This window comes from Pleurodeles waltl, unplaced genomic scaffold (assembly GCF_031143425.1).
Source record: "Pleurodeles waltl isolate 20211129_DDA unplaced genomic scaffold, aPleWal1.hap1.20221129 scaffold_72, whole genome shotgun sequence".
Lineage (NCBI taxonomy): Eukaryota > Metazoa > Chordata > Amphibia > Caudata > Salamandridae > Pleurodeles > Pleurodeles waltl.
This window is the reverse complement of record NW_027150393.1, coordinates 1,720,488-1,747,986: the sequence shown is the minus strand read 5'-3', so window position 1 is coordinate 1,747,986 and position 27,499 is coordinate 1,720,488. Positions and strand designations below refer to the sequence as shown.

At 48.6% G+C, this 27,499-nt stretch overlaps 11 non-coding genes across 11 annotated transcripts; all 11 read left to right on the top strand.

The window, feature by feature from the left end:
* Window positions 1-133: 133 nt before the first annotated feature.
* Window positions 134-205, top strand: TRNAP-AGG (transfer RNA proline (anticodon AGG)). The gene has a single exon. It is a non-coding gene; the product is annotated as a tRNA-Pro (tRNA).
* Window positions 206-973: 768 nt separating this feature from the next.
* Window positions 974-1,085, top strand: TRNAL-CAA (transfer RNA leucine (anticodon CAA)). Its single transcript has 2 exons — window positions 974-1,011; window positions 1,040-1,085. It is a non-coding gene; the product is annotated as a tRNA-Leu (tRNA).
* A 2,633-nt stretch (window positions 1,086-3,718) lies between these two features.
* TRNAP-AGG (transfer RNA proline (anticodon AGG)) lies at window positions 3,719-3,790 on the top strand. Its single transcript has one exon. It is a non-coding gene; the product is annotated as a tRNA-Pro (tRNA).
* Window positions 3,791-4,558: 768 nt separating this feature from the next.
* On the top strand, window positions 4,559-4,670 carry TRNAL-CAA (transfer RNA leucine (anticodon CAA)). The gene is made up of 2 exons: window positions 4,559-4,596; window positions 4,625-4,670. It is a non-coding gene; the product is annotated as a tRNA-Leu (tRNA).
* A 2,621-nt stretch (window positions 4,671-7,291) lies between these two features.
* Window positions 7,292-7,363, top strand: TRNAP-AGG (transfer RNA proline (anticodon AGG)). The gene has a single exon. It is a non-coding gene; the product is annotated as a tRNA-Pro (tRNA).
* Window positions 7,364-11,714: 4,351 nt separating this feature from the next.
* Window positions 11,715-11,826, top strand: TRNAL-CAA (transfer RNA leucine (anticodon CAA)). The gene is made up of 2 exons: window positions 11,715-11,752; window positions 11,781-11,826. It is a non-coding gene; the product is annotated as a tRNA-Leu (tRNA).
* Window positions 11,827-14,457: 2,631 nt separating this feature from the next.
* TRNAP-AGG (transfer RNA proline (anticodon AGG)) lies at window positions 14,458-14,529 on the top strand. Its single transcript has one exon. It is a non-coding gene; the product is annotated as a tRNA-Pro (tRNA).
* Window positions 14,530-15,297: 768 nt separating this feature from the next.
* Window positions 15,298-15,409, top strand: TRNAL-CAA (transfer RNA leucine (anticodon CAA)). The gene is made up of 2 exons: window positions 15,298-15,335; window positions 15,364-15,409. It is a non-coding gene; the product is annotated as a tRNA-Leu (tRNA).
* A 2,631-nt stretch (window positions 15,410-18,040) lies between these two features.
* TRNAP-AGG (transfer RNA proline (anticodon AGG)) lies at window positions 18,041-18,112 on the top strand. The gene has a single exon. It is a non-coding gene; the product is annotated as a tRNA-Pro (tRNA).
* Window positions 18,113-22,463: 4,351 nt separating this feature from the next.
* On the top strand, window positions 22,464-22,575 carry TRNAL-CAA (transfer RNA leucine (anticodon CAA)). The gene is made up of 2 exons: window positions 22,464-22,501; window positions 22,530-22,575. It is a non-coding gene; the product is annotated as a tRNA-Leu (tRNA).
* A 3,471-nt stretch (window positions 22,576-26,046) lies between these two features.
* On the top strand, window positions 26,047-26,158 carry TRNAL-CAA (transfer RNA leucine (anticodon CAA)). Its single transcript has 2 exons — window positions 26,047-26,084; window positions 26,113-26,158. It is a non-coding gene; the product is annotated as a tRNA-Leu (tRNA).
* The last annotated feature ends 1,341 nt before the right edge of the window (window positions 26,159-27,499 follow it).

The window sequence follows — 27,499 nt, the reverse complement described above, 5'->3', positions numbered from 1 at the left end:
AAGACCATGCAAATGACTCTAGTCGTACTGCAAAAGAGAGCACCATGTGCAGTTTCTTGCTTTGGGATGTAGTCTCCCACTCTCTGTCACCAATCCTCCGAGCAGGGTCGGAGCCGTTGCATTTCTGTGCCCAGGCTCGTTGGTCTAGGGGTATGATTCTCGCTTAGGGTGCGAGAGGTCCCGGGTTCAAATCCCGGACGAGCCCATTTTAGCGGAAAACAATCAAATCCTGCTCAAAATACACAACCCCTCAACATTTCTCATTTTACTCGAAGCATTGTTGCGCAAAACATATTTTTTGCCTAAGGCGAAAAATGGATTACAATGCCTTGGCTTCCTTCCTGCTTGCTCTCAGTGCGCCCTGTGTGATGATTTCACAGGCTCTCCTTCCTGGCATTTAGGCATCAGATATTTGTCTGTCTCTGCCCGTAGCTATGGGATTTTTCAGGACGTCTGAGTGTATGCATGCTGGCCGACACCGCTGCAATTTTCACACTTACCCCTCGCATTCCGAGCAACTGCTGATAAAGTATAGAGGAAATCGTGCAAACATATGAGGGGAACTGTGCTCCTTCAGTCAAATCAGCAAGCTTGTTTCTGTAGTGTAGTGGTTATCACGTTCGCCTCACACGCGAAAAGTCCCCGGTTTGAGACTGGGCAGAAACACTTGGCAGCAGCAGCTTTTGTGTTTGCTCCCTAAAACCTCAGTCTCTCTCAATGCACACTTAGACAGAAATGACCTTTAAAAACTTGTGACCTGTGTAAAACGTGCTTTACTATTGCAGGACGCTAAAAAGTTATCTGCATCCCTCGGTGGTCGTGCATGTGCATTGTTTCTTGTTCTGTTTTTTTTTTTTTTTCTTGGCCATGTTATATTGTGGGGCCTTTAAAGCTGTGACTTTGATAGGAACATTGCAAGCGGCAAAATCAACAAGTGCAGACTGAAGAGTCCGACCTGCACACTGTTTTGGCTGTCAGGATGGCCGAGTGGTCTAAGGCGCCAGACTCAAGAGAGCTTGATCTTCAGTGAAGCTGAGCCTTCTGGTCTCTTCATGGAGGCGTGGGTTCAAATCCCACTTCTGACAGGTGTATTTTCTTCCCTTAAATCTTGCTCTGCTTGCAGAGCCAGCTCCTCACACCACTATCTTTGGAAGCTGCTGTGGCATGTGAGGAGAAATCCACCAACCCATCGGCTGGGCCCTCAATCAAAATTCTGTGTATTACTGGAAGGGGCGTCTCAGGCACACCTTCTGTTAGAGCTGCACTTTATGACAGTAACTACCATGCTGGTTTCTACTTAAGCAGTTGATTCTATCGTTTGAAGTGAGGCTCTCCTGCCACCTTTTGGGCAAAGAAGACTCTGCCCCTGCAACAACACAGGCAGACAAGCTCAAACTAGGTTTCTTGGTTAGGTGGGCGGAGCATATTGGCAATGGTGCCTCCTCGTGACTTGCAATTTACATGAAGAAGACAGAGAGGCAGCTGGGAGTAGGCAGTACCCATGAACCCCTGAACACTGTCTTGCGACTAGCACACAATTCTGAAATGAGGCGGGGGAAAGGAGGTGATTTCCCCATCAAGGGCCATTCCGGGAAATCAGCCACCCTGCGTCTCCCAGGTGAGTGTTTCAGGCCTATGAGCCACTAATATAAATCTCGCCTGATCGAGCCTGATCGAGCGCTGACCGAGCAAGTGTGCTTGAATCCAAGAGGCATGCTCCTCTGGCTCAAGAGCTAGCAGGCCCTTCAGTGCTTCTGGTTGGGAAATCTAAGGTGCAAGGGTCCATGACTAGCAGCGGGTTACAACTACCAGAAAGGGTCTGCTTTTCACATCAGTCCCCTAGTTCAGCTCACTGGCACAGGGCATTTTGACTACCTCTTGCCTTGCTAGAGACAAACAAAAAATCCTTGACAGAAAACATTAATTGCTATGGCACGCTTAGAGAGAGAGAGAGCCTCCAAATGGCCCTGCTTTTCTGAAAGACGCTTCAGAAGATGTTTCAAATGACTATGCAGCGGCAGTCTAGTTGGTATAGGGGTATGATTCTCGCTTCGGGTGTGAGAGGACCTCGGTTCAAATCCCAGACAAACCCCTACCTTTATAGGTTCAGTCTGTGTTTTAAACAGGAGTATTTCTGCTTTTCACTCTTGTAAGATGTCATGTTGCAATGCAATACATGCTTTATACTGGCGTCGAGACGGTCCAGCATCATGAAGGTATGCGAGATTTCTTTGCAACTGCTTTTCTGTGCTGGAGCAGCAGTGCTCGTAGGAACATTAAATGCACAGTGCTTCTCCATGGTAATTTCGGGTCCAGTTCTGAAATCACCTCTTGGAATGAAAGTGATCCCAGTTCCTTTCTTCCAAGGGAAGAGATTGTGTTCCGGAAGGCTCAGCTTTGAGCGTCATGAACATTGGCCCTCATCCTTGCATCCCAGTCCAATGCATAGCCACATAAAGCAAGCAGGTGTGTCTGTTTCCATAGTGTGGTGGTTCCAGTACAATGCATAGCCACATGAAGCAAGCCGGCAAGTGTGTCTGCTTGTGTAGTGTAGTGGTTATCATGCGCACCTCACATGCGAAAGGTCCCTGGTTCGAGTCGCTGGGCTTTTTCACAGTATTTGCATTTCCTGCCTCACCTGACAGGCAAGCTGAGATAAAAGAGACTGTGTCTATCCCTCACCATCGTGAGGTACTACGCTCCTGGGGCATCTGTCACAGCTCACCAAGAGGAGTTGCGCCAGCTTACGGCAGTCAGTTGCTCACTGTTTGACCTTTGCAATGAAGCCTGAGCCTACAGCATTCAAGCCAGCCAAGGAAGGAAGGTACGAGAGCGAAAATAGCTTTCCTGCCCTCACCAAGAACACACACCTTGAGCAAATAAAGTGCCAGACTTACAAGGCCCTATCGCCACCGGAGCATCACTTTTAGTGACGCCCCGGTGGCACTATGCACTGCGCGGTATTTACAAGATGGCGTTCAGCCACATTTTGTGGCTTAACACCACCTTGTAAATACGGCCCCTTAGCACGCAGCGCGTTCCCTGGAAGGGGCGTGCAATGGGTGTTGTTGGGAGTGTGCCACAGCAACACCATAGCATTTTGATGCTGCTCCAGATTTAGGAGTTGGCGTAAATCTGCGTCAGCGCCAAAATCCAACGCCATCCCAGGGGTGTCGTTAGAGTGGCGCACTGAGGAGAAATGTTTTCATTTCTCCTTGTTTTTGCTCTTGCTATGTGTGATGCATTCTGCAGCACACATAGAAGTAAGAGCAAATCACCATTGAAGATTTTTTTTTTGGGCAGGAAGGTGTCCCTTCCTGCACAAAAACAATTTCCCCCTCAACGCAGTCATCCTTGTACCATGGTGCAAGAACGGCTGCGTTGGCGCTCAGCAGCTAATTTAGAGCTGGCGCAGGGGGAAGCACAGGGGTGCGCTGTATTCTACTAAATACGGCGCTTTCCTGCATTTTGAAAATGACGGCACGTGGGGCTTGCAAATTTGGCACAGCGTCGCGCTTAGTCATTTTCTTGTAAATCTGGGCCAAAATGTCTAAAGGATAGAGGCTTTTTATGTCATGTTCGATGAAGACCATGCAAATGACTCTAGTCGTACTGCAAAAGAGAGCACCATGTGCAGTTTCTTGCTTTGGGATGTAGTCTCCCACTCTCTGTCACCAATCCTCCGAGCAGGGTCGGAGCCGTTGCATTTCTGTGCCCAGGCTCGTTGGTCTAGGGGTATGATTCTCGCTTAGGGTGCGAGAGGTCCCGGGTTCAAATCCCGGACGAGCCCATTTTAGCGGAAAACAATCAAATCCTGCTCAAAATACACAACCCCTCAACATTTCTCATTTTACTCGAAGCATTGTTGCGCAAAACATATTTTTTGCCTAAGGCGAAAAATGGATTACAATGCCTTGGCTTCCTTCCTGCTTGCTCTCAGTGCGCCCTGTGTGATGATTTCACAGGCTCTCCTTCCTGGCATTTAGGCATCAGATATTTGTCTGTCTCTGCCCGTAGCTATGGGATTTTTCAGGACGTCTGAGTGTATGCATGCTGGCCGACACCGCTGCAATTTTCACACTTACCCCTCGCATTCCGAGCAACTGCTGATAAAGTATAGAGGAAATCGTGCAAACATATGAGGGGAACTGTGCTCCTTCAGTCAAATCAGCAAGCTTGTTTCTGTAGTGTAGTGGTTATCACGTTCGCCTCACACGCGAAAAGTCCCCGGTTTGAGACTGGGCAGAAACACTTGGCAGCAGCAGCTTTTGTGTTTGCTCCCTAAAACCTCAGTCTCTCTCAATGCACACTTAGACAGAAATGACCTTTAAAAACTTGTGACCTGTGTAAAACGTGCTTTACTATTGCAGGACGCTAAAAAGTTATCTGCATCCCTCGGTGGTCGTGCATGTGCATTGTTTCTTGTTCTGTTTTTTTTTTTTTTTCTTGGCCATGTTATATTGTGGGGCCTTTAAAGCTGTGACTTTGATAGGAACATTGCAAGCGGCAAAATCAACAAGTGCAGACTGAAGAGTCCGACCTGCACACTGTTTTGGCTGTCAGGATGGCCGAGTGGTCTAAGGCGCCAGACTCAAGAGAGCTTGATCTTCAGTGAAGCTGAGCCTTCTGGTCTCTTCATGGAGGCGTGGGTTCAAATCCCACTTCTGACAGGTGTATTTTCTTCCCTTAAATCTTGCTCTGCTTGCAGAGCCAGCTCCTCAGACCACTATCTTTGGAAGCTGCTGTGGCATGTGAGGAGAAATCCACCAACCCATCGGCTGGGCCCTCAATCAAAATTCTGTGTATTACTGGAAGGGGCGTCTCAGGCACACCTTCTGTTAGAGCTGCACTTTATGACAGTAACTACCATGCTGGTTTCTACTTAAGCAGTTGATTCTATCGTTTGAAGTGAGGCTCTCCTGCCACCTTTTGGGCAAAGAAGACTCTGCCCCTGCAACAACACAGGCAGACAAGCTCAAACTAGGTTTCTTGGTTAGGTGGGCGGAGCATATTGGCAATGGTGCCTCCTCGTGACTTGCAATTTACATGAAGAAGACAGAGAGGCAGCTGGGAGTAGGCAGTACCCATGAACCCCTGAACACTGTCTTGCGACTAGCACACAATTCTGAAATGAGGCGGGGGAAAGGAGGTGATTTCCCCATCAAGGGCCATTCCGGGAAATCAGCCACCCTGCGCCTCCCAGGTGAGTGTTTCAGGCCTATGAGCCACTAATATAAATCTCGCCTGATCGAGCGCTGACCGAGCAAGTGTGCTTGAATCCAAGAGGCATGCTCCTCTGGCTCAAGAGCTAGCAGGCCCTTCAGTGCTTCTGGTTGGGAAATCTAAGGTGCAAGGGTCCATGACTAGCAGCGGGTTACAACTACCCGAAAGGGTCTGCTTTTCACATCAGTCCCCTAGTTCAGCTCACTGGCACAGGGCATTTTGACTACCTCTTGCCTTGCTAATGACAAACAAAAAATCCTTGACAGAAAACATCAATTGCTATGGCACGCTTAGAGAGAGAGAGCCTCCAAATGGCCCTGCTTTTCTGAAAGACGCTTCAGAAGATGTTTCAAATGACTATGCAGCGGCAGTCTAGTTGGTATAGGGGTATGATTCTCGCTTCGGGTGTGAGAGGACCTCGGTTCAAATCCCAGACAAACCCCTACCTTTATAGGTTCAGTCTGTGTTTTAAACAGGAGTATTTCTGCTTTTCACTCTTGTAAGATGTCATGTTGCAATGCAATACATGCTTTATACTGGCGTCGAGACGGTTCAGCATCATGAAGGTATGCGAGATTTCTTTGCAACTGCTTTTCTGTGCTGGAGCAGCAGTGCTCGTAGGAACATTAAATGCACAGTGCTTCTCCATGGTAATTTCGGGTCCAGTTCTGAAATCACCTCTTGGAATGAAAGTGATCCCAGTTCCTTTCTTCCAAGGGAAGAGATTGTGTTCCGGAAGGCTCAGCTTTGAGCGTCATGAACATTGGCCCTCATCCTTGCATCCCAGTCCAATGCATAGCCACATAAAGCAAGCAGGTGTGTCTGTTTCCATAGTGTGGTGGTTCCAGTACAATGCATAGCCACATGAAGCAAGCCGGCAAGTGTGTCTGCTTGTGTAGTGTAGTGGTTATCATGCGCACCTCACATGCGAAAGGTCCCTGGTTCGAGTCGCTGGGCTTTTTCACAGTATTTGCATTTCCTGCCTCACCTGACAGGCAAGCTGAGATAAAAGAGACTGTGTCTATCCCTCACCATCGTGAGGTACTACGCTCCTGGGGCATCTGTCACAGCTCACCAAGAGGAGTTGCGCCAGCTTACGGCAGTCAGTTGCTCACTGTTTGACCTTTGCAATGAAGCCTGAGCCTACAGCATTCAAGCCAGCCAAGGAAGGAAGGTACGAGAGCGAAAATAGCTTTCCTGCCCTCACCAAGAACACACACCTTGAGCAAATAAAGTGCCAGACTTACAAGGCCCTATCGCCACCGGAGCATCACTTTTAGTGACGCCCCGGTGGCACTATGCACTGCGCGGTATTTACAAGATGGCGTTCAGCCACTTTTTGTGGCTTAACACCACCTTGTAAATACGGCCCCTTAGCACGCAGCGCGTTCCCTGGAAGGGGCGTGCAATGGGTGTTGTTGGGAGTGTGCCACAGCAACACCATAGCATTTTGATGCTGCTCCAGATTTAGGAGTTGGCGTAAATCTGCGTCAGCGCCAAAATCAAACGCCATCCCAGGGGTGTCGTTAGAGTGGCGCACTGAGGAGAAATGTTTTCATTTCTCCTTGTTTTTGCTCTTGCTATGTGTGATGCATTCTGGAGCACACATAGAAGTAAGAGCAAATCACCATTGAAGATTTTTTTTTTGGGCAGGAAGGTGTCCCTTCCTGCACAAAAACAATTTCCCCCTCAACGCAGTCATCCTTGTACCATGGTGCAAGAACGGCTGCGTTGGCGCTCAGCAGCTAATTTAGAGCTGGCGCAGGGGGAAGCACAGGGGTGCGCTGTATTCTACTAAATACGGCGCTTTCCTGCATTTTGAAAATGACGGCACGTGGGGCTTGCAAATTTGGCACAGCGTCGCGCTTAGTCATTTTCTTGTAAATCTGGGCCAAAATGTCTAAAGGATAGAGGCTTTTTATGTCATGTTCGATGAAGACCATGCAAATGACTCTAGTCGTACTGCAAAAGAGAGCACCATGTGCAGTTTCTTGCTTTGGGATGTAGTCTCCCACTCTCTGTCACCAATCCTCCGAGCAGGGTCGGAGCCGTTGCATTTCTGTGCCCAGGCTCGTTGGTCTAGGGGTATGATTCTCGCTTAGGGTGCGAGAGGTCCCGGGTTCAAATCCCGGACGAGCCCATTTTAGCGGAAAACAATCAAATCCTGCTCAAAATACACAACCCCTCAACATTTCTCATTTTACTCGAAGCATTGTTGCGCAAAACATATTTTTTGTCTCAGGCGAAAAATGGATTACAATGCCTTGGCTTCCTTCCTGCTTGCTCTCAGTGCGCCCTGTGTGATGATTTCACAGGCTCTCCTTCCTGGCATTTAGGCATCAGATATTTGTCTGTCTCTGCCCGCAGCTGTGGGATTTTTCAGGACGTCTGAGTGTATGCATGCTGGCCGACACCGCTGCAATTTTCACACTTACCCCTCGCATTCCGAGCAACTGCTGATAAAGTATAGAGGAAATCGTGCAAACATATGAGGGGAACTGTGCTCCTTCAGTCAAATCAGCAAGCTTGTTTCTGTAGTGTAGTGGTTATCACGTTCGCCTCACACGCGAAAAGTCCCCGGTTTGAGACCGGGCAGAAACACTTGGCAGCAGCAGCTTTTGTGTTTGCTCCCTAAAACCTCAGTCTCTCTCAATGCACACTTAGACAGAAATGACCTTTAAAAACTTGTGACCTGTGTAAAACGTGCTTTACTATTGCAGGACGCTAAAAAGTTATCTGCATCCCTCGGTGGTCGTGCATGTGCATTGTTTCTTGTTCTGTTTTTTTTTTTTTTTCTTGGCCATGTTATATTGTGGGGCCTTTAAAGCTGTGACTTTGATAGGAACATTGCAAGCGGCAAAATCAACAAGTGCAGACTGAAGAGTCCGACCTGCACACTGTTTTGGCTGTCATGATGGCCGAGTGGTCTAAGGCGCCAGACTCAAGAGAGCTTGATCTTCAGTGAAGCTGAGCCTTCTGGTCTCTTCATGGAGGCGTGGGTTCAAATCCCACTTCTGACAGGTGTATTTTCTTCCCTTAAATCTTGCTCTGCTTGCAGAGCCAGCTCCTCACACCACTATCTTTGGAAGCTGCTGTGGCATGTGAGGAGAAATCCACCAACCCATCGGCTGGGCCCTCAATCAAAATTCTGTGTATTACTGGAAGGGGCGTCTCAGGCACACCTTCTGTTAGAGCTGCACTTTATGACAGTAACTACCATGCTGGTTTCTACTTAAGCAGTTGATTCTATCGTTTGAAGTGAGGCTCTCCTGCCACCTTTTGGGCAAAGAAGACTCTGCCCCTGCAACAACACAGGCAGACAAGCTCAAACTAGGTTTCTTGGTTAGGTGGGCGGAGCATATTGGCAATGGTGCCTCCTCGTGACTTGCAATTTACATGAAGAAGACAGAGAGGCAGCTGGGAGTAGGCAGTACCCATGAACCCCTGAACACTGTCTTGCGACTAGCACACAATTCTGAAATGAGGCGGGGGAAAGGAGGTGATTTCCCCATCAAGGGCCATTCCGGGAAATCAGCCACCCTGCGTCTCCCAGGTGAGTGTTTCAGGCCTATGAGCCACTAATATAAATCTCGCCTGATCGAGCCTGATCAAGCGCTGACCGAGCAAATGTGCTTGAATCCAAGAGGCATGCTCCTCTGGCTCAAGAGCTAGCAGGCCCTTCAGTGCTTCTGGTTGGGAAATCTAAGGTGCAAGGGTCCATGACTAGCAGCGGGTTACAACTACCAGAAAGGGTCTGCTTTTCACATCAGTCCCCTAGTACAGCTCACTGGCACAGGGCATTTTGACTACCTCTTGCCTTGCTAGAGACAAACAAAAAATCCTTGACAGAAAACATCAATTGCTATGGCACGCTTAGAGAGAGAGAGCCTCCAAATGGCCCTGCTTTTCTGAAAGACGCTTCAGAAGATGTTTCAAATGACTATGCAGCGGCAGTCTAGTTGGTATAGGGGTATGATTCTCGCTTCGGGTGTGAGAGGACCTCGGTTCAAATCCCAGACAAACCCCTACCTTTATAGGTTCAGTCTGTGTTTTAAACAGGAGTATTTCTGCTTTTCACTCTTGTAAGATGTCATGTTGCAATGCAATACATGCTTTATACTGGCGTCGAGACGGTTCAGCATCATGAAGGTATGCGAGATTTCTTTGCAACTGCTTTTCTGTGCTGGAGCAGCAGTGCTCGTAGGAACATTAAATGCACAGTGCTTCTCCATGGTAATTTCGGGTCCAGTTCTGAAATCACCTCTTGGAATGAAAGTGATCCCAGTTCCTTTCTTCCAAGGGAAGAGATTGTGTTCCGGAAGGCTCAGCTTTGAGCGTCATGAACATTGGCCCTCATCCTTGCATCCCAGTCCAATGCATAGCCACATAAAGCAAGCAGGTGTGTCTGTTTCCATAGTGTGGTGGTTCCAGTACAATGCATAGCCACATGAAGCAAGCCGGCAAGTGTGTCTGCTTGTGTAGTGTAGTGGTTATCATGCGCACCTCACATGCGAAAGGTCCCTGGTTCGAGTCGCTGGGCTTTTTCACAGTATTTGCATTTCCTGCCTCACATGACAGGCAAGCTGAGATAAAAGAGACTGTGTCTATCCCTCACCATCGTGAGGTACTACGCTCCTGGGGCATCTGTCACAGCTCACCAAGAGGAGTTGCGCCAGCTTATGGCAGTCAGTTGCTCACTGTTTGACCTTTGCAATGAAGCCTGAGCCTACAGCATTCAAGCCAGCCAAGGAAGGAAGGTACGAGAGCGAAAATAGCTTTCCTGCCCTCACCAAGAACACACACCTTGAGCAAATAAAGTGCCAGACTTACAAGGCCCTATCGCCACCGGAGCATCACTTTTAGTGACGCCCCGGTGGCACTATGCACTGCGCGGTATTTACAAGATGGCGTTCAGCCACTTTTTGTGGCTTAACACCACCTTGTAAATACGGCCCCTTAGCACGCAGCGCGTTCCCTGGAAGGGGCGTGCAATGGGTGTTGTTGGGAGTGTGCCACAGCAACACCATAGCATTTTGATGCTGCTCCAGATTTAGGAGTTGGCGTAAATCTGCGTCAGCGCCAAAATCAAACGCCATCCCAGGGGTGTCGTTAGAGTGGCGCACTGAGGAGAAATGTTTTCATTTCTCCTTGTTTTTGCTCTTGCTATGTGTGATGCATTCTGGAGCACACATAGAAGTAAGAGCAAATCACCATTGAAGATTTTTTTTTTGGGCAGGAAGGTGTCCCTTCCTGCACAAAAACAATTTCCCCCTCAACGCAGTCATCCTTGTACCATGGTGCAAGAACGGCTGCGTTGGCGCTCAGCAGCTAATTTAGAGCTGGCGCAGGGGGAAGCACAGGGGTGCGCTGTATTCTACTAAATACGGCGCTTTCCTGCATTTTGAAAATGACGGCACGTGGGGCTTGCAAATTTGGCACAGCGTCGCGCTTAGTCATTTTCTTGTAAATCTGGGCCAAAATGTCTAAAGGATAGAGGCTTTTTATGTCATGTTCGATGAAGACCATGCAAATGACTCTAGTCGTACTGCAAAAGAGAGCACCATGTGCAGTTTCTTGCTTTGGGATGTAGTCTCCCACTCTCTGTCGCCAATCCTCCGAGCAGGGTCGGAGCCGTTGCATTTCTGTGCCCAGGCTCGTTGGTCTAGGGGTATGATTCTCGCTTAGGGTGCGAGAGGTCCCGGGTTCAAATCGCGGACGAGCCCATTTTAGCGGAAAACAATCAAATCCTGCTCAAAATACACAACCCCTCAACATTTCTCATTTTACTCGAAGCATTGTTGCGCAAAACATATTTTTTGCCTCAGGCGAAAAATGGATTACAATGCCTTGGCTTCCTTCCTGCTTGCTCTCAGTGCGCCCTGTGTGATGATTTCACAGGCTCTCCTTCCTGGCATTTAGGCATCAGATATTTGTCTGTCTCTGCCCGCAGCTATGGGATTTTTCAGGACGTCTGAGTGTATGCATGCTGGCCGACACCGCTGCAATTTTCACACTTACCCCTCGCATTCCGAGCAACTGCTGATAAAGTATAGAGGAAATCGTGCAAACATATGAGGGGAACTGTGCTCCTTCAGTCAAATCAGCAAGCTTGTTTCTGTAGTGTAGTGGTTATCACGTTCGCCTCACACGCGAAAAGTCCCCGGTTTGAGACCGGGCAGAAACACTTGGCAGCAGCAGCTTTTGTGTTTGCTCCCTAAAACCTCAGTCTCTCTCAATGCACACTTAGACAGAAATGACCTTTAAAAACTTGTGACCTGTGTAAAACGTGCTTTACTATTGCAGGACGCTAAAAAGTTATCTGCATCCCTCGGTGGTCGTGCATGTGCATTGTTTCTTGTTCTGTTTTTTTTTTTTTTTCTTGGCCATGTTATATTGTGGGGCCTTTAAAGCTGTGACTTTGATAGGAACATTGCAAGCGGCAAAATCAACAAGTGCAGACTGAAGAGTCCGACCTGCACACTGTTTTGGCTGTCAGGATGGCCGAGTGGTCTAAGGCGCCAGACTCAAGAGAGCTTGATCTTCAGTGAAGCTGAGCCTTCTGGTCTCTTCATGGAGGCGTGGGTTCAAATCCCACTTCTGACAGGTGTATTTTCTTCCCTTAAATCTTGCTCTGCTTGCAGAGCCAGCTCCTCAGACCACTATCTTTGGAAGCTGCTGTGGCATGTGAGGAGAAATCCACCAACCCATCGCCTGGGCCCTCAATCAAAATTCTGTGTATTACTGGAAGGGGCGTCTCAGGCACACCTTCTGTTAGAGCTGCACTTTATGACAGTAACTACCATGCTGGTTTCTACTTAAGCAGTTGATTCTATCGTTTGAAGTGAGGCTCTCCTGCCACCTTTTGGGCAAAGAAGACTCTGCCCCTGCAACAACACAGGCAGACAAGCTCAAACTAGGTTTCTTGGTTAGGTGGGCGGAGCATATTGGCAATGGTGCCTCCTCGTGACTTGCAATTTACATGAAGAAGACAGAGAGGCAGCTGGGAGTAGGCAGTACCCATGAACCCCTGAACACTGTCTTGCGACTAGCACACAATTCTGAAATGAGGCGGGGGAAAGGAGGTGATTTCCCCATCAAGGGCCATTCCGGGAAATCAGCCACCCTGCGTCTCCCAGGTGAGTGTTTCAGGCCTATGAGCCACTAATATAAATCTCGCCTGATCGAGCTTGATCGAGCGCTGACCGAGCAAGTGTGCTTGAATCCAAGAGGCATGCTCCTCTGGCTCAAGAGCTAGCAGGCCCTTCAGTGCTTCTGGTTGGGAAATCTAAGGTGCAAGGGTCCATGACTAGCAGCGGGTTACAACTACCAGAAAGGGTCTGCTTTTCACATCAGTCCCCTAGTTCAGCTCACTGGCACAGGGCATTTTGACTACCTCTTGCCTTGCTAGAGACAAACAAAAAATCCTTGACAGAAAACATCAATTGCTATGGCACGCTTAGAGAGAGAGAGCCTCCAAATGGCCCTGCTTTTCTGAAAGACGCTTCAGAAGATGTTTCAAATGACTATGCAGCGGCAGTCTAGTTGGTATAGGGGTATGATTCTCGCTTCGGGTGTGAGAGGACCTCGGTTCAAATCCCAGACAAACCCCTACCTTTAGAGGTTCAGTCTGTGTTTTAAACAGGAGTATTTCTGCTTTTCACTCTTGTAAGATGTCATGTTGCAATGCAATACATGCTTTATACTGGCGTCGAGACGGTTCAGCATCATGAAGGTATGCAAGATTTCTTTGCAACTGCTTTTCTGTGCTGGAGCAGCAGTGCTCGTAGGAACATTAAATGCACAGTGCTTCTCCATGGTAATTTCGGGTCCAGTTCTGAAATCACCTCTTGGAATGAAAGTGATCCCAGTTCCTTTCTTCCAAGGGAAGAGATTGTGTTCCGGAAGGCTCAGCTTTGAGCGTCATGAACATTGGCCCTCATCCTTGCATCCCAGTCCAATGCATAGCCACATAAAGCAAGCAGGTGTGTCTGTTTCCATAGTGTGGTGGTTCCAGTACAATGCATAGCCACATGAAGCAAGCCGGCAAGTGTGTCTGCTTGTGTAGTGTAGTGGTTATCATGCGCACCTCACATGCGAAAGGTCCCTGGTTCGAGTCGCTGGGCTTTTTCACAGTATTTGCATTTCCTGCCTCACCTGACAGGCAAGCTGAGATAAAAGAGACTGTGTCTATCCCTCACCATCGTGAGGTACTACGCTCCTGGGGCATCTGTCACAGCTCACCAAGAGGAGTTGCGCCAGCTTACGGCAGTCAGTTGCTCACTGTTTGACCTTTGCAATGAAGCCTGAGCCTACAGCATTCAAGCCAGCCAAGGAAGGAAGGTACGAGAGCGAAAATAGCTTTCCTGCCCTCACCAAGAACACACACCTTGAGCAAATAAAGTGCCAGACTTACAAGGCCCTATCGCCACCGGAGCATCACTTTTAGTGACGCCCCGGTGGCACTATGCACTGCGCGGTATTTACAAGATGGCGTTCAGCCACATTTTGTGGCTTAACACCACCTTGTAAATACGGCCCCTTAGCACGCAGCGCGTTCCCTGGAAGGGGCGTGCAATGGGTGTTGTTGGGAGTGTGCCACAGCAACACCATAGCATTTTGATGCTGCTCCAGATTTAGGAGTTGGCGTAAATCTGCGTCAGCGCCAAAATCCAACGCCATCCCAGGGGTGTCGTTAGAGTGGCGCACTGAGGAGAAATGTTTTCATTTCTCCTTGTTTTTGCTCTTGCTATGTGTGATGCATTCTGCAGCACACATAGAAGTAAGAGCAAATCACCATTGAAGATTTTTTTTTTGGGCAGGAAGGTGTCCCTTCCTGCACAAAAACAATTTCCCCCTCAACGCAGTCATCCTTGTACCATGGTGCAAGAACGGCTGCGTTGGCGCTCAGCAGCTAATTTAGAGCTGGCGCAGGGGGAAGCACAGGGGTGCGCTGTATTCTACTAAATACGGCGCTTTCCTGCATTTTGAAAATGACGGCACGTGGGGCTTGCAAATTTGGCACAGCGTCGCGCTTAGTCATTTTCTTGTAAATCTGGGCCAAAATGTCTAAAGGATAGAGGCTTTTTATGTCATGTTCGATGAAGACCATGCAAATGACTCTAGTCGTACTGCAAAAGAGAGCACCATGTGCAGTTTCTTGCTTTGGGATGTAGTCTCCCACTCTCTGTCACCAATCCTCCGAGCAGGGTCGGAGCCGTTGCATTTCTGTGCCCAGGCTCGTTGGTCTAGGGGTATGATTCTCGCTTAGGGTGCGAGAGGTCCCGGGTTCAAATCCCGGACGAGCCCATTTTAGCGGAAAACAATCAAATCCTGCTCAAAATACACAACCCCTCAACATTTCTCATTTTACTCGAAGCATTGTTGCGCAAAACATATTTTTTGCCTAAGGCGAAAAATGGATTACAATGCCTTGGCTTCCTTCCTGCTTGCTCTCAGTGCGCCCTGTGTGATGATTTCACAGGCTCTCCTTCCTGGCATTTAGGCATCAGATATTTGTCTGTCTCTGCCCGTAGCTATGGGATTTTTCAGGACGTCTGAGTGTATGCATGCTGGCCGACACCGCTGCAATTTTCACACTTACCCCTCGCATTCCGAGCAACTGCTGATAAAGTATAGAGGAAATCGTGCAAACATATGAGGGGAACTGTGCTCCTTCAGTCAAATCAGCAAGCTTGTTTCTGTAGTGTAGTGGTTATCACGTTCGCCTCACACGCGAAAAGTCCCCGGTTTGAGACTGGGCAGAAACACTTGGCAGCAGCAGCTTTTGTGTTTGCTCCCTAAAACCTCAGTCTCTCTCAATGCACACTTAGACAGAAATGACCTTTAAAAACTTGTGACCTGTGTAAAACGTGCTTTACTATTGCAGGACGCTAAAAAGTTATCTGCATCCCTCGGTGGTCGTGCATGTGCATTGTTTCTTGTTCTGTTTTTTTTTTTTTTTCTTGGCCATGTTATATTGTGGGGCCTTTAAAGCTGTGACTTTGATAGGAACATTGCAAGCGGCAAAATCAACAAGTGCAGACTGAAGAGTCCGACCTGCACACTGTTTTGGCTGTCAGGATGGCCGAGTGGTCTAAGGCGCCAGACTCAAGAGAGCTTGATCTTCAGTGAAGCTGAGCCTTCTGGTCTCTTCATGGAGGCGTGGGTTCAAATCCCACTTCTGACAGGTGTATTTTCTTCCCTTAAATCTTGCTCTGCTTGCAGAGCCAGCTCCTCAGACCACTATCTTTGGAAGCTGCTGTGGCATGTGAGGAGAAATCCACCAACCCATCGGCTGGGCCCTCAATCAAAATTCTGTGTATTACTGGAAGGGGCGTCTCAGGCACACCTTCTGTTAGAGCTGCACTTTATGACAGTAACTACCATGCTGGTTTCTACTTAAGCAGTTGATTCTATCGTTTGAAGTGAGGCTCTCCTGCCACCTTTTGGGCAAAGAAGACTCTGCCCCTGCAACAACACAGGCAGACAAGCTCAAACTAGGTTTCTTGGTTAGGTGGGCGGAGCATATTGGCAATGGTGCCTCCTCGTGACTTGCAATTTACATGAAGAAGACAGAGAGGCAGCTGGGAGTAGGCAGTACCCATGAACCCCTGAACACTGTCTTGCGACTAGCACACAATTCTGAAATGAGGCGGGGGAAAGGAGGTGATTTCCCCATCAAGGGCCATTCCGGGAAATCAGCCACCCTGCGTCTCCCAGGTGAGTGTTTCAGGCCTATGAGCCACTAATATAAATCTCGCCTGATCGAGCCTGATCGAGCGCTGACCGAGCAAGTGTGCTTGAATCCAAGAGGCATGCTCCTCTGGCTCAAGAGCTAGCAGGCCCTTCAGTGCTTCTGGTTGGGAAATCTAAGGTGCAAGGGTCCATGACTAGCAGCGGGTTACAACTACCAGAAAGGGTCTGCTTTTCACATCAGTCCCCTAGTTCAGCTCACTGGCACAGGGCATTTTGACTACCTCTTGCCTTGCTAGAGACAAACAAAAAATCCTTGACAGAAAACATCAATTGCTATGGCACGCTTAGAGAGAGAGAGCCTCCAAATGGCCCTGCTTTTCTGAAAGACGCTTCAGAAGATGTTTCAAATGACTATGCAGCGGCAGTCTAGTTGGTATAGGGGTATGATTCTCGCTTCGGGTGTGAGAGGACCTCGGTTCAAATCCCAGACAAACCCCTACCTTTATAGGTTCAGTCTGTGTTTTAAACAGGAGTATTTCTGCTTTTCACTCTTGTAAGATGTCATGTTGCAATGCAATACATGCTTTATACTGGCGTCGAGACGGTTCAGCATCATGAAGGTATGCGAGATTTCTTTGCAACTGCTTTTCTGTGCTGGAGCAGCAGTGCTCGTAGGAACATTAAATGCACAGTGCTTCTCCATGGTAATTTCGGGTCCAGTTCTGAAATCACCTCTTGGAATGAAAGTGATCCCAGTTCCTTTCTTCCAAGGGAAGAGATTGTGTTCCGGAAGGCTCAGCTTTGAGCGTCATGAACATTGGCCCTCATCCTTGCATCCCAGTCCAATGCATAGCCACATAAAGCAAGCAGGTGTGTCTGTTTCCATAGTGTGGTGGTTCCAGTACAATGCATAGCCACATGAAGCAAGCCGGCAAGTGTGTCTGCTTGTGTAGTGTAGTGGTTATCATGCGCACCTCACATGCGAAAGGTCCCTGGTTCGAGTCGCTGGGCTTTTTCACAGTATTTGCATTTCCTGCCTCACCTGACAGGCAAGCTGAGATAAAAGAGACTGTGTCTATCCCTCACCATCGTGAGGTACTACGCTCCTGGGGCATCTGTCACAGCTCACCAAGAGGAGTTGCGCCAGCTTACGGCAGTCAGTTGCTCACTGTTTGACCTTTGCAATGAAGCCTGAGCCTACAGCATTCAAGCCAGCCAAGGAAGGAAGGTACGAGAGCGAAAATAGCTTTCCTGCCCTCACCAAGAACACACACCTTGAGCAAATAAAGTGCCAGACTTACAAGGCCCTATCGCCACCGGAGCATCACTTTTAGTGACGCCCCGGTGGCACTATGCACTGCGCGGTATTTACAAGATGGCGTTCAGCCACTTTTTGTGGCTTAACACCACCTTGTAAATACGGCCCCTTAGCACGCAGCGCGTTCCCTGGAAGGGGCGTGCAATGGGTGTTGTTGGGAGTGTGCCACAGCAACACCATAGCATTTTGATGCTGCTCCAGATTTAGGAGTTGGCGTAAATCTGCGTCAGCGCCAAAATCAAACGCCATCCCAGGGGTGTCGTTAGAGTGGCGCACTGAGGAGAAATGTTTTCATTTCTCCTTGTTTTTGCTCTTGCTATGTGTGATGCATTCTGGAGCACACATAGAAGTAAGAGCAAATCACCATTGAAGATTTTTTTTTTGGGCAGGAAGGTGTCCCTTCCTGCACAAAAACAATTTCCCCCTCAACGCAGTCATCCTTGTACCATGGTGCAAGAACGGCTGCGTTGGCGCTCAGCAGCTAATTTAGAGCTGGCGCAGGGGGAAGCACAGGGGTGCGCTGTATTCTACTAAATACGGCGCTTTCCTGCATTTTGAAAATGACGGCACGTGGGGCTTGCAAATTTGGCACAGCGTCGCGCTTAGTCATTTTCTTGTAAATCTGGGCCAAAATGTCTAAAGGATAGAGGCTTTTTATGTCATGTTCGATGAAGACCATGCAAATGACTCTAGTCGTACTGCAAAAGAGAGCACCATGTGCAGTTTCTTGCTTTGGGATGTAGTCTCCCACTCTCTGTCACCAATCCTCCGAGCAGGGTCGGAGCCGTTGCATTTCTGTGCCCAGGCTCGTTGGTCTAGGGGTATGATTCTCGCTTAGGGTGCGAGAGGTCCCGGGTTCAAATCCCGGACGAGCCCATTTTAGCGGAAAACAATCAAATCCTGCTCAAAATACACAACCCCTCAACATTTCTCATTTTACTCGAAGCATTGTTGCGCAAAACATATTTTTTGTCTCAGGCGAAAAATGGATTACAATGCCTTGGCTTCCTTCCTGCTTGCTCTCAGTGCGCCCTGTGTGATGATTTCACAGGCTCTCCTTCCTGGCATTTAGGCATCAGATATTTGTCTGTCTCTGCCCGCAGCTGTGGGATTTTTCAGGACGTCTGAGTGTATGCATGCTGGCCGACACCGCTGCAATTTTCACACTTACCCCTCGCATTCCGAGCAACTGCTGATAAAGTATAGAGGAAATCGTGCAAACATATGAGGGGAACTGTGCTCCTTCAGTCAAATCAGCAAGCTTGTTTCTGTAGTGTAGTGGTTATCACGTTCGCCTCACACGCGAAAAGTCCCCGGTTTGAGACCGGGCAGAAACACTTGGCAGCAGCAGCTTTTGTGTTTGCTCCCTAAAACCTCAGTCTCTCTCAATGCACACTTAGACAGAAATGACCTTTAAAAACTTGTGACCTGTGTAAAACGTGCTTTACTATTGCAGGACGCTAAAAAGTTATCTGCATCCCTCGGTGGTCGTGCATGTGCATTGTTTCTTGTTCTGTTTTTTTTTTTTTTTCTTGGCCATGTTATATTGTGGGGCCTTTAAAGCTGTGACTTTGATAGGAACATTGCAAGCGGCAAAATCAACAAGTGCAGACTGAAGAGTCCGACCTGCACACTGTTTTGGCTGTCATGATGGCCGAGTGGTCTAAGGCGCCAGACTCAAGAGAGCTTGATCTTCAGTGAAGCTGAGCCTTCTGGTCTCTTCATGGAGGCGTGGGTTCAAATCCCACTTCTGACAGGTGTATTTTCTTCCCTTAAATCTTGCTCTGCTTGCAGAGCCAGCTCCTCACACCACTATCTTTGGAAGCTGCTGTGGCATGTGAGGAGAAATCCACCAACCCATCGGCTGGGCCCTCAATCAAAATTCTGTGTATTACTGGAAGGGGCGTCTCAGGCACACCTTCTGTTAGAGCTGCACTTTATGACAGTAACTACCATGCTGGTTTCTACTTAAGCAGTTGATTCTATCGTTTGAAGTGAGGCTCTCCTGCCACCTTTTGGGCAAAGAAGACTCTGCCCCTGCAACAACACAGGCAGACAAGCTCAAACTAGGTTTCTTGGTTAGGTGGGCGGAGCATATTGGCAATGGTGCCTCCTCGTGACTTGCAATTTACATGAAGAAGACAGAGAGGCAGCTGGGAGTAGGCAGTACCCATGAACCCCTGAACACTGTCTTGCGACTAGCACACAATTCTGAAATGAGGCGGGGGAAAGGAGGTGATTTCCCCATCAAGGGCCATTCCGGGAAATCAGCCACCCTGCGTCTCCCAGGTGAGTGTTTCAGGCCTATGAGCCACTAATATAAATCTCGCCTGATCGAGCCTGATCAAGCGCTGACCGAGCAAATGTGCTTGAATCCAAGAGGCATGCTCCTCTGGCTCAAGAGCTAGCAGGCCCTTCAGTGCTTCTGGTTGGGAAATCTAAGGTGCAAGGGTCCATGACTAGCAGCGGGTTACAACTACCAGAAAGGGTCTGCTTTTCACATCAGTCCCCTAGTACAGCTCACTGGCACAGGGCATTTTGACTACCTCTTGCCTTGCTAGAGACAAACAAAAAATCCTTGACAGAAAACATCAATTGCTATGGCACGCTTAGAGAGAGAGAGCCTCCAAATGGCCCTGCTTTTCTGAAAGACGCTTCAGAAGATGTTTCAAATGACTATGCAGCGGCAGTCTAGTTGGTATAGGGGTATGATTCTCGCTTCGGGTGTGAGAGGACCTCGGTTCAAATCCCAGACAAACCCCTACCTTTATAGGTTCAGTCTGTGTTTTAAACAGGAGTATTTCTGCTTTTCACTCTTGTAAGATGTCATGTTGCAATGCAATACATGCTTTATACTGGCGTCGAGACGGTTCAGCATCATGAAGGTATGCGAGATTTCTTTGCAACTGCTTTTCTGTGCTGGAGCAGCAGTGCTCGTAGGAACATTAAATGCACAGTGCTTCTCCATGGTAATTTCGGGTCCAGTTCTGAAATCACCTCTTGGAATGAAAGTGATCCCAGTTCCTTTCTTCCAAGGGAAGAGATTGTGTTCCGGAAGGCTCAGCTTTGAGCGTCATGAACATTGGCCCTCATCCTTGCATCCCAGTCCAATGCATAGCCACATAAAGCAAGCAGGTGTGTCTGTTTCCATAGTGTGGTGGTTCCAGTACAATGCATAGCCACATGAAGCAAGCCGGCAAGTGTGTCTGCTTGTGTAGTGTAGTGGTTATCATGCGCACCTCACATGCGAAAGGTCCCTGGTTCGAGTCGCTGGGCTTTTTCACAGTATTTGCATTTCCTGCCTCACATGACAGGCAAGCTGAGATAAAAGAGACTGTGTCTATCCCTCACCATCGTGAGGTACTACGCTCCTGGGGCATCTGTCACAGCTCACCAAGAGGAGTTGCGCCAGCTTATGGCAGTCAGTTGCTCACTGTTTGACCTTTGCAATGAAGCCTGAGCCTACAGCATTCAAGCCAGCCAAGGAAGGAAGGTACGAGAGCGAAAATAGCTTTCCTGCCCTCACCAAGAACACACACCTTGAGCAAATAAAGTGCCAGACTTACAAGGCCCTATCGCCACCGGAGCATCACTTTTAGTGACGCCCCGGTGGCACTATGCACTGCGCGGTATTTACAAGATGGCGTTCAGCCACTTTTTGTGGCTTAACACCACCTTGTAAATACGGCCCCTTAGCACGCAGCGCGTTCCCTGGAAGGGGCGTGCAATGGGTGTTGTTGGGAGTGTGCCACAGCAACACCATAGCATTTTGATGCTGCTCCAGATTTAGGAGTTGGCGTAAATCTGCGTCAGCGCCAAAATCAAACGCCATCCCAGGGGTGTCGTTAGAGTGGCGCACTGAGGAGAAATGTTTTCATTTCTCCTTGTTTTTGCTCTTGCTATGTGTGATGCATTCTGGAGCACACATAGAAGTAAGAGCAAATCACCATTGAAGATTTTTTTTTTGGGCAGGAAGGTGTCCCTTCCTGCACAAAAACAATTTCCCCCTCAACGCAGTCATCCTTGTACCATGGTGCAAGAACGGCTGCGTTGGCGCTCAGCAGCTAATTTAGAGCTGGCGCAGGGGGAAGCACAGGGGTGCGCTGTATTCTACTAAATACGGCGCTTTCCTGCATTTTGAAAATGACGGCACGTGGGGCTTGCAAATTTGGCACAGCGTCGCGCTTAGTCATTTTCTTGTAAATCTGGGCCAAAATGTCTAAAGGATAGAGGCTTTTTATGTCATGTTCGATGAAGACCATGCAAATGACTCTAGTCGTACTGCAAAAGAGAGCACCATGTGCAGTTTCTTGCTTTGGGATGTAGTCTCCCACTCTCTGTCGCCAATCCTCCGAGCAGGGTCGGAGCCGTTGCATTTCTGTGCCCAGGCTCGTTGGTCTAGGGGTATGATTCTCGCTTAGGGTGCGAGAGGTCCCGGGTTCAAATCGCGGACGAGCCCATTTTAGCGGAAAACAATCAAATCCTGCTCAAAATACACAACCCCTCAACATTTCTCATTTTACTCGAAGCATTGTTGCGCAAAACATATTTTTTGCCTCAGGCGAAAAATGGATTACAATGCCTTGGCTTCCTTCCTGCTTGCTCTCAGTGCGCCCTGTGTGATGATTTCACAGGCTCTCCTTCCTGGCATTTAGGCATCAGATATTTGTCTGTCTCTGCCCGCAGCTATGGGATTTTTCAGGACGTCTGAGTGTATGCATGCTGGCCGACACCGCTGCAATTTTCACACTTACCCCTCGCATTCCGAGCAACTGCTGATAAAGTATAGAGGAAATCGTGCAAACATATGAGGGGAACTGTGCTCCTTCAGTCAAATCAGCAAGCTTGTTTCTGTAGTGTAGTGGTTATCACGTTCGCCTCACACGCGAAAAGTCCCCGGTTTGAGACCGGGCAGAAACACTTGGCAGCAGCAGCTTTTGTGTTTGCTCCCTAAAACCTCAGTCTCTCTCAATGCACACTTAGACAGAAATGACCTTTAAAAACTTGTGACCTGTGTAAAACGTGCTTTACTATTGCAGGACGCTAAAAAGTTATCTGCATCCCTCGGTGGTCGTGCATGTGCATTGTTTCTTGTTCTGTTTTTTTTTTTTTTTCTTGGCCATGTTATATTGTGGGGCCTTTAAAGCTGTGACTTTGATAGGAACATTGCAAGCGGCAAAATCAACAAGTGCAGACTGAAGAGTCCGACCTGCACACTGTTTTGGCTGTCAGGATGGCCGAGTGGTCTAAGGCGCCAGACTCAAGAGAGCTTGATCTTCAGTGAAGCTGAGCCTTCTGGTCTCTTCATGGAGGCGTGGGTTCAAATCCCACTTCTGACAGGTGTATTTTCTTCCCTTAAATCTTGCTCTGCTTGCAGAGCCAGCTCCTCAGACCACTATCTTTGGAAGCTGCTGTGGCATGTGAGGAGAAATCCACCAACCCATCGCCTGGGCCCTCAATCAAAATTCTGTGTATTACTGGAAGGGGCGTCTCAGGCACACCTTCTGTTAGAGCTGCACTTTATGACAGTAACTACCATGCTGGTTTCTACTTAAGCAGTTGATTCTATCGTTTGAAGTGAGGCTCTCCTGCCACCTTTTGGGCAAAGAAGACTCTGCCCCTGCAACAACACAGGCAGACAAGCTCAAACTAGGTTTCTTGGTTAGGTGGGCGGAGCATATTGGCAATGGTGCCTCCTCGTGACTTGCAATTTACATGAAGAAGACAGAGAGGCAGCTGGGAGTAGGCAGTACCCATGAACCCCTGAACACTGTCTTGCGACTAGCACACAATTCTGAAATGAGGCGGGGGAAAGGAGGTGATTTCCCCATCAAGGGCCATTCCGGGAAATCAGCCACCCTGCGTCTCCCAGGTGAGTGTTTCAGGCCTATGAGCCACTAATATAAATCTCGCCTGATCGAGCTTGATCGAGCGCTGACCGAGCAAGTGTGCTTGAATCCAAGAGGCATGCTCCTCTGGCTCAAGAGCTAGCAGGCCCTTCAGTGCTTCTGGTTGGGAAATCTAAGGTGCAAGGGTCCATGACTAGCAGCGGGTTACAACTACCAGAAAGGGTCTGCTTTTCACATCAGTCCCCTAGTTCAGCTCACTGGCACAGGGCATTTTGACTACCTCTTGCCTTGCTAGAGACAAACAAAAAATCCTTGACAGAAAACATCAATTGCTATGGCACGCTTAGAGAGAGAGAGCCTCCAAATGGCCCTGCTTTTCTGAAAGACGCTTCAGAAGATGTTTCAAATGACTATGCAGCGGCAGTCTAGTTGGTATAGGGGTATGATTCTCGCTTCGGGTGTGAGAGGACCTCGGTTCAAATCCCAGACAAACCCCTACCTTTAGAGGTTCAGTCTGTGTTTTAAACAGGAGTATTTCTGCTTTTCACTCTTGTAAGATGTCATGTTGCAATGCAATACATGCTTTATACTGGCGTCGAGACGGTTCAGCATCATGAAGGTATGCAAGATTTCTTTGCAACTGCTTTTCTGTGCTGGAGCAGCAGTGCTCGTAGGAACATTAAATGCACAGTGCTTCTCCATGGTAATTTCGGGTCCAGTTCTGAAATCACCTCTTGGAATGAAAGTGATCCCAGTTCCTTTCTTCCAAGGGAAGAGATTGTGTTCCGGAAGGCTCAGCTTTGAGCGTCATGAACATTGGCCCTCATCCTTGCATCCCAGTCCAATGCATAGCCACATAAAGCAAGCAGGTGTGTCTGTTTCCATAGTGTGGTGGTTCCAGTACAATGCATAGCCACATGAAGCAAGCCGGCAAGTGTGTCTGCTTGTGTAGTGTAGTGGTTATCATGCGCACCTCACATGCGAAAGGTCCCTGGTTCGAGTCGCTGGGCTTTTTCACAGTATTTGCATTTCCTGCCTCACCTGACAGGCAAGCTGAGATAAAAGAGACTGTGTCTATCCCTCACCATCGTGAGGTACTACGCTCCTGGGGCATCTGTCACAGCTCACCAAGAGGAGTTGCGCCAGCTTACGGCAGTCAGTTGCTCACTGTTTGACCTTTGCAATGAAGCCTGAGCCTACAGCATTCAAGCCAGCCAAGGAAGGAAGGTACGAGAGCGAAAATAGCTTTCCTGCCCTCACCAAGAACACACACCTTGAGCAAATAAAGTGCCAGACTTACAAGGCCCTATCGCCACCGGAGCATCACTTTTAGTGACGCCCCGGTGGCACTATGCACTGCGCGGTATTTACAAGATGGCGTTCAGCCACTTTTTGTGGCTTAACACCACCTTGTAAATACGGCCCCTTAGCACGCAGCGCGTTCCCTGGAAGGGGCGTGCAATGGGTGTTGTTGGGAGTGTGCCACAGCAACACCATAGCATTTTGATGCTGCTCCAGATGTAGGAGTTGGCGTAAATCTGCGTCAGCGCCAAAATCCAACGCCATCCCAGGGGTGTCGTTAGAGTGGCGCACTGAGGAGAAATGTTTTCATTTCTCCTTGTTTTTGCTCTTGCTATGTGTGATGCATTCTGCAGCACACATAGAAGTAAGAGCAAATCACCATTGAAGATTTTTTTTTTGGGCAGGAAGGTGTCCCTTCCTGCACAAAAACAATTTCCCCCTTAACGCAGTCATCCTTGTACCATGGTGCAAGAACGGCTGCGTTGGCGCTCAGCAGCTAATTTAGAGCTGGCGCAGGGGGAAGCACAGGGGTGCGCTGTATTCTACTAAATACGGCGCTTTCCTGCATTTTGAAAATGACGGCACGTGGGGCTTGCAAATTTGGCACAGCGTCGCGCTTAGTCATTTTCTTGTAAATCTGGGCCAAAATGTCTAAAGGATAGAGGCTTTTTATGTCATGTTCGATGAAGACCATGCAAATGACTCTAGTCGTACTGCAAAAGAGAGCACCATGTGCAGTTTCTTGCTTTGGGATGTAGTCTCCCACTCTCTGTCACCAATCCTCCGAGCAGGGTCGGAGCCGTTGCATTTCTGTCCCCAGGCTCGTTGGTCTAGGGGTATGATTCTCGCTTAGGGTGCGAGAGGTCCCGGGTTCAAATCGCGGACGAGCCCATTTTAGCGGAAAACAATCAAATCCTGCTCAAAATACACAACCCCTCAACATTTCTCATTTTACTCGAAGCATTGTTGCGCAAAACATATTTTTTGCCTCAGGCGAAAAATGGATTACAATGCCTTGGCTTCCTTCCTGCTTGCTCTCAGTGCGCCCTGTGTGATGATTTCACAGGCTCTCCTTCCTGGCATTTAGGCATCAGATATTTGTCTGTCTCTGCCCGCAGCTATGGGATTTTTCAGGACGTCTGAGTGTATGCATGCTGGCCGACACCGCTGCAATTTTCACACTTACCCCTCGCATTCCGAGCAACTGCTGATAAAGTATAGAGGAAATCGTGCAAACATATGAGGGGAACTGTGCTCCTTCAGTCAAACCAGCAAGCTTGTTTCTGTAGTGTAGTGGTTATCACGTTCGCCTCACACGCGAAAAGTCCCTGGTTTGAGACCGGGCAGAAACACTTGGCAGCAGCAGCTTTTGTGTTTGCTCCCTAAAACCTCAGTCTCTCTCAATGCACACTTAGACAGAAATGACCTTTAAAAACTTGTGACCTGTGTAAAACGTGCTTTACTATTGCAGGACGCTAAAAAGTTATCTGCATCCCTCGGTGGTCGTGCATGTGCATTGTTTCTTGTTCTGTTTTTTTTTTTTTTTCTTGGCCATGTTATATTGTGGGGCCTTTAAAGCTGTGACTTTGATAGGAACATTGCAAGCGGCAAAATCAACAAGTGCAGACTGAAGAGTCCGACCTGCACACTGTTTTGGCTGTCAGGATGGCCGAGTGGTCTAAGGCGCCAGACTCAAGAGAGCTTGATCTTCAGTGAAGCTGAGCCTTCTGGTCTCTTCATGGAGGCGTGGGTTCAAATCCCACTTCTGACAGGTGTATTTTCTTCCCTTAAATCTTGCTCTGCTTGCAGAGCCAGCTCCTCAGACCACTATCTTTGGAAGCTGCTGTGGCATGTGAGGAGAAATCCACCAACCCATCGGCTGGGCCCTCAATCAAAATTCTGTGTATTACTGGAAGGGGTGTCTCAGGCACACCTTCTGTTAGAGCTGCACTTTATGACAGTAACTACCATGCTGGTTTCTACTTAAGCAGTTGATTCTATCGTTTGAAGTGAGGCTCTCCTGCCACCTTTTGGGCAAAGAAGACTCTGCCCCTGCAACAACACAGGCAGACAAGCTCAAACTAGGTTTCTTGGTTAGGTGGGCGGAGCATATTGGCAATGGTGCCTCCTCGTGACTTGCAATTTACATGAAGAAGACAGAGAGGCAGCTGGGAGTAGGCAGTACCCATGAACCCCTGAACACTGTCTTGCGACTAGCACACAATTCTGAAATGAGGCGGGGGAAAGGAGGTGATTTCCCCATCAAGGGCCATTCCGGGAAATCAGCCACCCTGCGTCTCCCAGGTGAGTGTTTCAGGCCTATGAGCCACTAATATAAATCTCGCCTGATCGAGCCTGATCGAGCGCTGACCGAGCAAGTGTGCTTGAATCCAAGAGGCATGCTCCTCTGGCTCAAGAGCTAGCAGGCCCTTCAGTGCTTCTGGTTGGGAAATCTAAGGTGCAAGGGTCCATGACTAGCAGCGGGTTACAACTACCAGAAAGGGTCTGCTTTTCACATCAGTCCCCTAGTTCAGCTCACTGGCACAGGGCATTTTGACTACCTCTTGCCTTGCTAGAGACAAACAAAAAATCCTTGACAGAAAACATCAATTGCTATGGCACGCTTAGAGAGAGAGAGCCTCCAAATGGCCCTGCTTTTCTGAAAGACGCTTCAGAAGATGTTTCAAATGACTATGCAGCGGGAGTCTAGTTGGTATAGGGGTATGATTCTCGCTTCGGGTGTGAGAGGACCTCGGTTCAAATCCCAGACAAACCCCTACCTTTAGAGGTTCAGTCTGTGTTTTAAACAGGAGTATTTCTGCTTTTCACTCTTGTAAGATGTCATGTTGCAATGCAATACATGCTTTATACTGGCGTCGAGACGGTTCAGCATCATGAAGGTATGCGAGATTTCTTTGCAACTGCTTTTCTGTGCTGGAGCAGCAGTGCTCGTAGGAACATTAAATGCACAGTGCTTCTCCATGGTAATTTCGGGTCCAGTTCTGAAATCACCTCTTGGAATGAAAGTGATCCCAGTTCCTTTCTTCCAAGGGAAGAGATTGTGTTCCGGAAGGCTCAGCTTTGAGCGTCATGAACATTGGCCCTCATCCTT